General features: G+C 40.9%; 1 non-coding gene across 1 annotated transcript; it reads left to right on the top strand.

Moving 5' to 3' along the window:
• The first annotated feature begins 1564 nt into the window (after window positions 1-1564).
• LOC126074103 (U6 spliceosomal RNA) lies at window positions 1565-1671 on the top strand. Its single transcript, XR_007516911.1, has one exon. It is a non-coding gene; the product is annotated as a U6 spliceosomal RNA (small nuclear RNA).
• Window positions 1672-9337: the final 7666 nt, after the last annotated feature.

The following is a 9337-nucleotide window of genomic DNA, read 5'->3' as shown; positions in this document are numbered from 1 at the left end:
CAGATTTCAGTTTTCATGTAGTGGTACAGTTTTTTAGTTTTAATTTCGATGTTTTTAAAAATGTTTTAGAAGGTAAATATTCATACACAGTAATATTTGGTATTTTTTGAGTAATGTAATAGGTATTAGATTACTGGGGGGACAAAGTTTTGAAGAACTGATGCCTTTGAATTACGATATTGGCAGAGAATACCGAATATACCATAGACTGCTAGAAGAATGAACGAACCTGTCTTGGTAGCAGTACAGCCAGAATGCTCTTAGAAGCAAGAATGGTGATACTTCATTGCATGTACTCTGGACTTGTTATTGGAGGGGTCACTCCCTGGAGACAGACATTATACTTGGTAAAGCAGAGGGTCAGCAGAAAAGAGGAAGACCCTCGAGAAGATGAACTGACACAGTGGCTGCAACAGTAGGTTCAAACATAGCAATGATTGTGAGAATGGCATAGGACCGGGCAGTGTTTCATTCCATCATAAATACGGTTGCTGTAAGTTGGAACTGACTCAAGGGCATATAACAACAAAACTTTGCAAGGTTGAAGGCTATAGATAAAATGGTGACTTTTTAGAGTAGAGGTTTATTATTGTTGGTATTTGTTGTTGCTGTTAGGAATAAGTTTTGGTATATAGTGTATCTTGAAACTAATAGTTATTTTGATATATATTAATTAGGCATCGACTAGTGTCTTAGTCATCTAGTGCTGCTATAACAGGAATACCACAAGTGGATGGCTGTAACAAACAGAAGTTAATTCACTTGCAGTCTAGTAGGTTACAAGTCCAAATCCAGGGTGTCAGCTCCAGAGGAAGGCTTTCTCTTTCTGTCTGCTCTGGAGGAAGGTCCTTGTCATCCATCATCCCTTGGTCTGGGAGCATCTCAATGCAGGAACCTCACGTCCAAATGACGCACTCTGCTCTTGGCACTGCTTTCTTGGTAGTATGAGGTCCCCATGTCTCTCTGCTCACTTCTCTCTTTTATATCTTAAGAGATTGACTTAAGATACTACCTAATCTTGTAGCCATCATCAGTATACTTGCTGCTAATCCATGTTATTACATCATAGTGATAGGATTTACAATATATAGGAAAATCATATCAGAAGATAAAATGGCAGAAAATCATACAATCACACAAGGGAATCATGACCTAGCCATGCAGACAGATACTTTGGGACACAATTCAATCCATGATGACTAGTTATTTCATATTTGTTGGTATAATTATGGGTAAAATATTAATGCTTTTGAGTCAGTTTAGTTATGTCATACATTTAATTGTTAGCACTTTTGAGTGTAACAGAAGTATTATTTTTAAGAGGGGAAGCATGGAACCGTATCTATCTTCTGTACAGTCACCACTTTAAAGACATGTATTTGATAAGTAACGTTGGCTTCACAACCCTGTGCCAGCGACCATGGTTGGCACGGTGGTCACTGAGCAGAATAAGAGAACAGCATCCTAATGAAAAGACTAGAACCAGTCACAACAGACTAGAATGCTAAAGACAACATTATCAGAAGGAGCAATTAAGGCAGAGATACATTAAGAAATGGCGGAGGTGCTCGCTTCGGCAGCACATATACTAACATTGAAACAATACAGAGAAGATTAGCATGGCCCCTGCGCAAGGATGACACGCAAATTCGTGAAGCATTCCATATTTTTAAGTTGGCGAAATGGACACGAAAAGAGAGAGTGGAGGGAGGGAGTGGGCTGTCTCAATAGGGGGAGAGCAAATGGGAGTGTGTAGGAAGGTATATGTAAGTTTTTGTGTGAGAGACTGACTTGATTTGTAAACATTCACTTAAAGCACAACAAAAATTTTTTTAAAAAAGAAAAGCTTTCACAAAGCAAGATAAAGCTGCCCCCTGGTGCTTGCTGTTATAGTGAATGCTGCAAAGCATGCATAATGTAGATTAAAGATAAATTGTGTTGTGAGGAAAAAAAAAAGAAATGACTGACATGAGTACTAAGTGCATACTAGGGCAATTACCTGGGATGTCCCATGAAACCATGACCCTCAACTTCTAAACTAAGAAAGCAAATCCCACGAAGTATTTAGTTGTAGCTAAGCAGCCTCAGTGCTTGCAGTGCAGCTAGGACTTCTTTCTTCAGTACGATCGGATCCTGATCATGTGCTACCTCTTGAAATGGCTGAAGGTCAACTTTTTGGTATAATGACTCTGTATTCCTTCCATCTTCTTTTGATGTTTCCTGCATCATTTAATATTTTCTCCATAGAATCCTTCACTATTGCAACTCGAAGCTTGAATTGTTTTTTCAGTTCTTTCAGCTTAAGAAATGCTGAGCACATTCTTCCCTTTTGGTTTTCTATCTCCAGCTCTTTGCACATGTCATTATAATACATCGTCTTCTCGAGGCGCCCTTTCAAATCTCCTGTTCAGTTCTTTTACTTCATCATTTCTTCATTTTGCTTTAGCTGCTTGACATTCTAGAGCAAGTTTCAGAGTCTCCTCTGATATCCATCCTGGCCTTTTCTTTCTTTCCTGTCTTTTCAATGACCTCTTGCTTTCTTCATGTATGATCTTCTTGATGTCATTTCTCAACTCCTCTGGTCTTCGGTCATTAATGTTCAGTGCATCAAAACTGTTCTTGAGATGGTCTCTAAATTCAGGTGGGACATACTCAAGGTTGTATTTTGGTTCTTGTACATAGGCTGGGTCTGATTTTCTTCAGTTTCAGCTTGAACTTGCATATGAGCAATTGATGGTCTGTCCCACAGCTGACCCCTGGCCTTGTTCTGACTTATGATATTGAGCTTTTCCATTGTCTCTTTCCACAGATGTAGTTGATTTGATTCCAGTGTGTTCCATTTGGTGAGGTCCATGGGTATACCGAAAACCCACCAAACCCACTGCCGGCGAGTCGATTCCAACTCATGGAGACCCTATGGGACAGAGTAGAACTGTCCCATAGAGTTTCCAAGGAGCGCCTGGCAGATTTGAACTGCCAACCTCTTGGCTAGCACCTATAGCACTTAATCACTACGCCATCAGGGTTTCCTCCATGGGTATAGTCGCTGTTTATGTTGGTGAAAAAAGGTATTCGCAATGAAGAAGTTGTTATCCTTGCAAAATTCTGTCATTCGATCTCTGGCACCATTTCCATCACCAAGGCCATATTTTTCAATTATCAACCTTTCTTCTTTGTTTCCAACTTTTGCATTCCAATCACCAGTAATTATCAATGCATGTTTGATCAATTTCAGACTGCAGAAGCTCATAAAAAAAAATTTGCAGTTTCTTCATCTTTAGCCTTAGTGGTTGGTGCGTAGATTTGAATAACAGTCGTATTAATTGGTCTTCCCTGTGGGCGTATGGATATTATCCTATCACTGACAGCGTTGTACTTCAGGATGCATCTTGAAATGTTCTTTTTGACAATGAATGCAAGGCCATGCCTTTTCAAGCTGTCATTCCCGACACAGTAGACTATACGATTGTCCAATTCACAACAGCCAATACCAGTTCATTTCAGCTCAATAACGCCTAGGATATTGATGTTTATGTGTTCCATTTCGTTTTTGACAATTTCCGATTTTCCTAGATTCATATTTTGTACATTCTAGGTTCTGATTATTAATGGATGTTTGCAGCCGTTTCTTCTCATTTTGAGTTGTGCCACATCAGCAAATCAGGGTCCCCAAAGCTTTACTCCAGCCACATCATTAAGGTCAACTCTACTTTCAGGAGGCAGCTCTTCCCCAGTTGTCTTTTGAGTGCCTTCCAACCTGGGGGGCTCATCTTCCGGCACTGTATGAGACAATGTTCCGCTACTATTCATATGGTTTTCACTGGCTAATTCTTTTCAGAAGTAGAGTGCCAGGCCCTTCTTCCTAGTCTGTCTTAGTCTGGAAGCTCAGCTGAAACCAGTCCTCCATGGGTGACCCTGCTGGTATCTGAATACCGGTGGCATAGCTTCTAGCATCACAGCAACATTCAAGTCCCCACAGTACGGCAAACTGACAGACAATGAAAGCACTGGTGAAAAGGCTTCAGAAATCAATGGAATATCAATTGAGATGTTTCAACAAATGGATGCAGTGCTGGAAGTGCTCACTTGACTATGCCAAGAAATATGGGAGACAGCTTCCTGGCCAATGGACTGGAAGAGATCCATATTTATGCCAGTTCCCAAGAAAGGTGATCCAACCGAACGCGGAAATTATTGAACAGTGTCATTAATACCGCACGCAAGCAAAATTTTGCTGAAGATCATTCAAAAGTGGCTGCAGCACTATATCGACAGGGAACTGTCAGAAATTCAGGCCAGATTCAGAAGAGAACGTGGAACCAGGGATATTGTTGATGTCAGGTGGATCCTGACTGAAAGCAGAGAATACCAGAAGGATGTTTACCTGTGTTTTAATGACTATATAAAGGTATTCAACTGTGTGGATCATAACAAATTATGGATAACATTGCAGAGAATGGGGATTCTGGAACACTTAATTATGCTGATGAGGAACCTGTACCGAGATCAAGAGGCAGTTGTTTGAACAGAACAAGGGGATACTAAGTGGTTCAAAGTAGGAAATGTGTGCGTCAGGGTTGTATCTTTCCACCATACCTATTCAATCTATATGCTGAGCAAATAATCTGAGAAACTGGACTATATGAAGAAGAACGGGGCATCAGGATTGCAGGAAGGCTCATTAACAATCTGCGTTATGCAGATGACACAACCTTGCTTGTTGAAAGTGCAGAGGACTTGAAGCACTTCCTAATGAAGATCACAGACCACAGCCTTCAGGATGGATTACACCTCAACATAAAGAAAACAAAAATCCTTACAACTGGACCAATAAGCAACATGATAAATGGAGAAAACACTGCAGTTGTCAAGGATTTCATTTTACTTGGATTCACAATCAACACCCATGGAAGCAGCAGTCCCACATAGCATTGGGCAAATACACTGCAAAGGACCTCATTAAAGTGTTGAAAAGTGAAGATGTCACCTTGAAGACTAAGTTGCGCCTGACTGAAGCCATGGCATTTTCAATCGTATCATATGCACGTGATAGCTGGAGAATGAATAAGGAAGACCGAAGAAGAACTGACGCCTTTGAATTGTGGTGTTGGCGAAGAACATTGACTATACCGTGGACTGCCAAAATAAACAAATCTGTCTTGGAAGAAGTACAACCAGAATGCTCCTTAGAAGCAAGGATGGCGAGACTACGTCTTACATACTTTGGACGTGTAGTCAGGGAGGACGAGTCCCTGGAGAAGGACATCATGCTTGGTAAAGTACAGGGTCAGCATACAAGAGGAAGGCCCTTAACGAGGTGGACTGACACAGTGGCCGCAACGATGGGCACAAGCATAACGACAACTGTCAGGGTGACGCAGGACTGGGGAGTGTTTTGTTCTGTTGTTCATAGGGTTGCTATGAGTTGGAACCAACTCAACGGCACCTAACAGCAACAACAAGCAGCCTCAGAAGCTGCTTTTTTTTTTTTTTTTTTGATAAAAATATATATCACACATTTACCAATTTAACTTTTTCCAGGAATACAACTTACTGACATCAATTACATTAACTGGCTCTAAAACCCTTACCCTTAATCAGTGTGAATTTTTTATCACCAGTAACTCAGTGCTCCATAAGAAAAAAACTCCCTCTTTCCCCCTCCCTCCAACTCTGGTTACCACTAATAATCTTTGGTCTCTGTACATTTGCTTTTCTTGTTTTTTATACAAGTGATGTCATATGATATTTGTCCTTTTGTGATTGACTTATTTTACTCAACATAATGTCTTTCAGCTCCATCCATGCTGACGCATGTATCAGGACTTCATTTCTGTTTCTGGCTGAGTAATATTCTATTGTATGTATGAACTACATTTTATTTATCCATTTATTTGTTGATGGGCATTTAGGTTGTTTCCACCTTTTAGTGCTTCTGTTCTACCTCCTACTTTATTGTGTAGTACCTGGGGTCTTAAAAGCTTGCAAGTGGCCATCCAAGGTACAATACTTGATTTCTATTCACCTGGAGCAGCAGCAGAAGAGTCAGGAATAGGAGGAGGAAATGGAATGCATGCCTAATGCTTCCATGAACAAACATTGCCTTTGCCTTGACACCAGAGGAAATAGAAGGTGCCCAGCTGCAATTACTGAACATATTGATCAAAGATTGTATAAAAGAATCCTAATCAAAATGGGGAGGAATACAGAACTCAAAATTCTCATGGAATCTAGACTTTCTGGAGGTTAATATTAAAGCTGAATGAACCCTTTATACTGTTGCCCTGAGATAACCTTTAAACCTTAAATCAAAAATATTCCCTGAGGTCTTCTTTAAACCAAACAGTAGGTTAGCTTATTTAGTTAAGGATGTTTGCCTGGAACATCGTGCTCTCTTTTAGAATTATCTTTTTGGATAAAACTGACAAAAGCACCTGGAAAAGGCAGATAGGAAGCACAGGGTGCAGTGAGTTCATGTTAATGTGGAAAAAACAATTTGGAAAAGGAGGGTGAGATTGGTTGCTCAACTTGAAAACTGTAACCAATGTCACTAAATTGTGTTACTATTGTTGCTTTCAAGTTGGTTCTGACTCATAGTGACCCTGTGTACAACAGAACGAAACACTGCCCAGCCCTGCAACATCCTCACAATTGTTGCCATGCTTTAGCCCACTGTTACAGCCACTGTGTCAGCTCATCTCATGGAGGGTCTTCCTCTTTTTCTCTGACCTTCTCCAGCAACCAGTCTTTCCTGATAACATGTCCAAATTACATAAGACAAAGTCTCACCATCCTGACCTCTAAGGAGCATTCTGGCTATACTTCTTCCAAGACAGATTTGGTTATTTTTGTGGCAGTCCACGGTTTGTTCAATATCCTTCTCCAACACCATAATTTAAAGGTATCAGTTCTTCAGTCTTCCTTACTCACTGTCCAGCTTTCATATGCATATGAGGTGACTGAAAATACCATGGACTGGGCCAGGTGCACCTTAGTGCTTAAAGTGACATCTTTGCTTTTTAACACTTTAAAGAGGTCTTTTCCAGCGCATCTGCCCAATTCCACTGAATTGTTCATGTAAAAATTGTTGAATTGGTGTATGTTTTCCTATGTATACGTAACAGTAAAAAAAAAAAAGATTAAATGAAATAAAAGTGAAAAACTGAAAATGAGAGTGAAAAATCATGTTGTCAGATGTTCCTTTACAACATAATTATATAAATGGATTTAGTTACTGTTATGGATTGAGTCCCCCCAAAATACGTGTTGTAAATCCTAACCCTTAGTCCTGTGGTTATAATCCCATTTGGCTATGGGTTTTTTTTTTTTTTATCATGTTAGTGAGGCAGTGTGTTTTAAATCAATCTCTTTTGAGACACAAAACAGCAGATTAAGCAAGAAAGCAGAAATGAAGGGGAAGATATATGCCACGTGATCACCAAGGAATCTAGGAACAGAAAGTAAAAAATACAAGGAATTTCCAACAGAGCCAACAGTCTTGCTCTAGAACTGGTGCCCTGAATCTGGATGTTTAGCCCTCTAAACTATGAAAAAATAAATTTCTGTTTGTTAAATCCACCTAAACCAACCAACTAACTACTTCTGGTATTTCTGTCATAGCAGCATTAGATAACTAAGACGGTTACCTAATACAAGTTCCCCAATCCACAGGAATAGTATGCATCATCACTTTTCTTTCAGTAGGAAAAAATGAAAAATTTATTGTGACACTGAGAGCCCCTGACTTCCTGGAAGAACTGTTAGGAACTGGTTCATTACCAAATGGAAATCTTGTTGTTGTTGTTAGGTGCCGCCGAGTCTAGGGAGGAAAAATTTCAGTTTTCACAAGAAATCTTTTAAAAATTGCAGGGAAAGAACTGGGTCTTAATCACAATGTCTACCTCAATTAAGTTAATTTTGGGAGGAGGGTGAATTAAAAGAAAATACATATTTACCATAAATGGGGAACAACTGCTATCAGTGAATCTGCAGGTCACCAATTGTCATGGATTGAATTGTGTCCCTCAAAAACATGTGTTTCAGTTTGGCTATGGCCATGATTCCCAGTATTGTGTGTAACCGTCCACCATTTTTTCATCTAATGTTATTTTCCTATGTGTTGTAAATCTTACCTCAATGATGTTAATGCGGGGGGATAGGCGGCAGTTATGTTAATGAGGCAGGGCTCAGTCTACAAGACTGGATTGTGTCTTGAGCCATTTTCTTTTGGGATATAAAAGAGAGAAGCGAGCAGAGAGATAAAGAGACCCTATACCACCAAGAAAGCAGAGCCAGGAGCACAGCACAGCCTTTGGACCCAGGGTTCCAGCATAAAGAAGCTCCTCGTCCAGGGGAAGACTGACGACAAGGAGCTTCTTCCAGAACTGGCATAAAAAGTCTTCCCCTGGAGCTGACACCTGAATTTGGACTTCTAGCCTACTAGACTGTGAGAGAATAAACTTCTGTTTGTTAAAGCCATCCACTTGTGGTATTTCTATGATAGCAGTACTAGATGACTAAGACAGAATTTGGTACTGAGAATGGGATGCTGCTCTAACAGATACCTAAATGTGGAGGCAGTTTTGAAGCTGTGACTACAAAGAGGACTGGCAACAGCAGAAAAGCAGCAGAGGACCAGCAGCAGAAAGGAACTGAGAGTGGCAGAGAAGTGGCAGCAGCAGAACCAGGAGAGTAGTGCAAGACAACATTGGAGCTGACCAATGGGGCAAAAGCACCGAGTGCCTTTGCGCAGCAGGCTTCCTGGTGGAGTTAGGTGTCTCTGAGCACTTATTGGTGCAGCAACAGAGCTTTGGACGCTTGTCCCAGCAGGGCAGATGAGGGCAGAGAGGTCTGGCGGGCTGAGAGGTCAAGAAACCAGCAGGCAGAAGCTGAAAAGACAAGAAATACAGGAAGCCTAGCTGCCTCAGTCTCAAAGGGTATGGCCACAACTTCTGGGGTTTATAAAGGGTGGAGCCATGGCCTTTGGTGTTTATAATGGCAGAGTTGCCACTAAGATGCGCTAGGAGGATGGTGCACCTAAAACCGAGGGAATGGAGTTGCCACTCCAGTAGGCCTGGAAGGTGGAGCTAAAGCCCTGAACCAAGGGGCCTCCACTCAGATTCCACAGAGTGTGGCCAATACCTAGAGTCTGGAGCATAGGGCCATTGTATAAATGGTCTCAGAGAACAGAGGATTATTTTTAGGCATTGAGGACTAATGCAATGTGTTCTGCTGATTTGCTTGGTGCCTGTTCTACCATTGTACTTTGGAAACAGGTAACTTGTATTCTAGATTTCACCGATAAGAGAGGACTTTTTGGATTTTGGACTTGAAGTTG

This window comes from Elephas maximus, chromosome 3 (assembly GCF_024166365.1).
Source record: "Elephas maximus indicus isolate mEleMax1 chromosome 3, mEleMax1 primary haplotype, whole genome shotgun sequence".
In the NCBI taxonomy this organism is placed as follows: domain Eukaryota; kingdom Metazoa; phylum Chordata; class Mammalia; order Proboscidea; family Elephantidae; genus Elephas; species Elephas maximus.
Note: the sequence above shows the minus strand (reverse complement) of the source record. Positions and strands in the feature narration are given on the sequence as shown.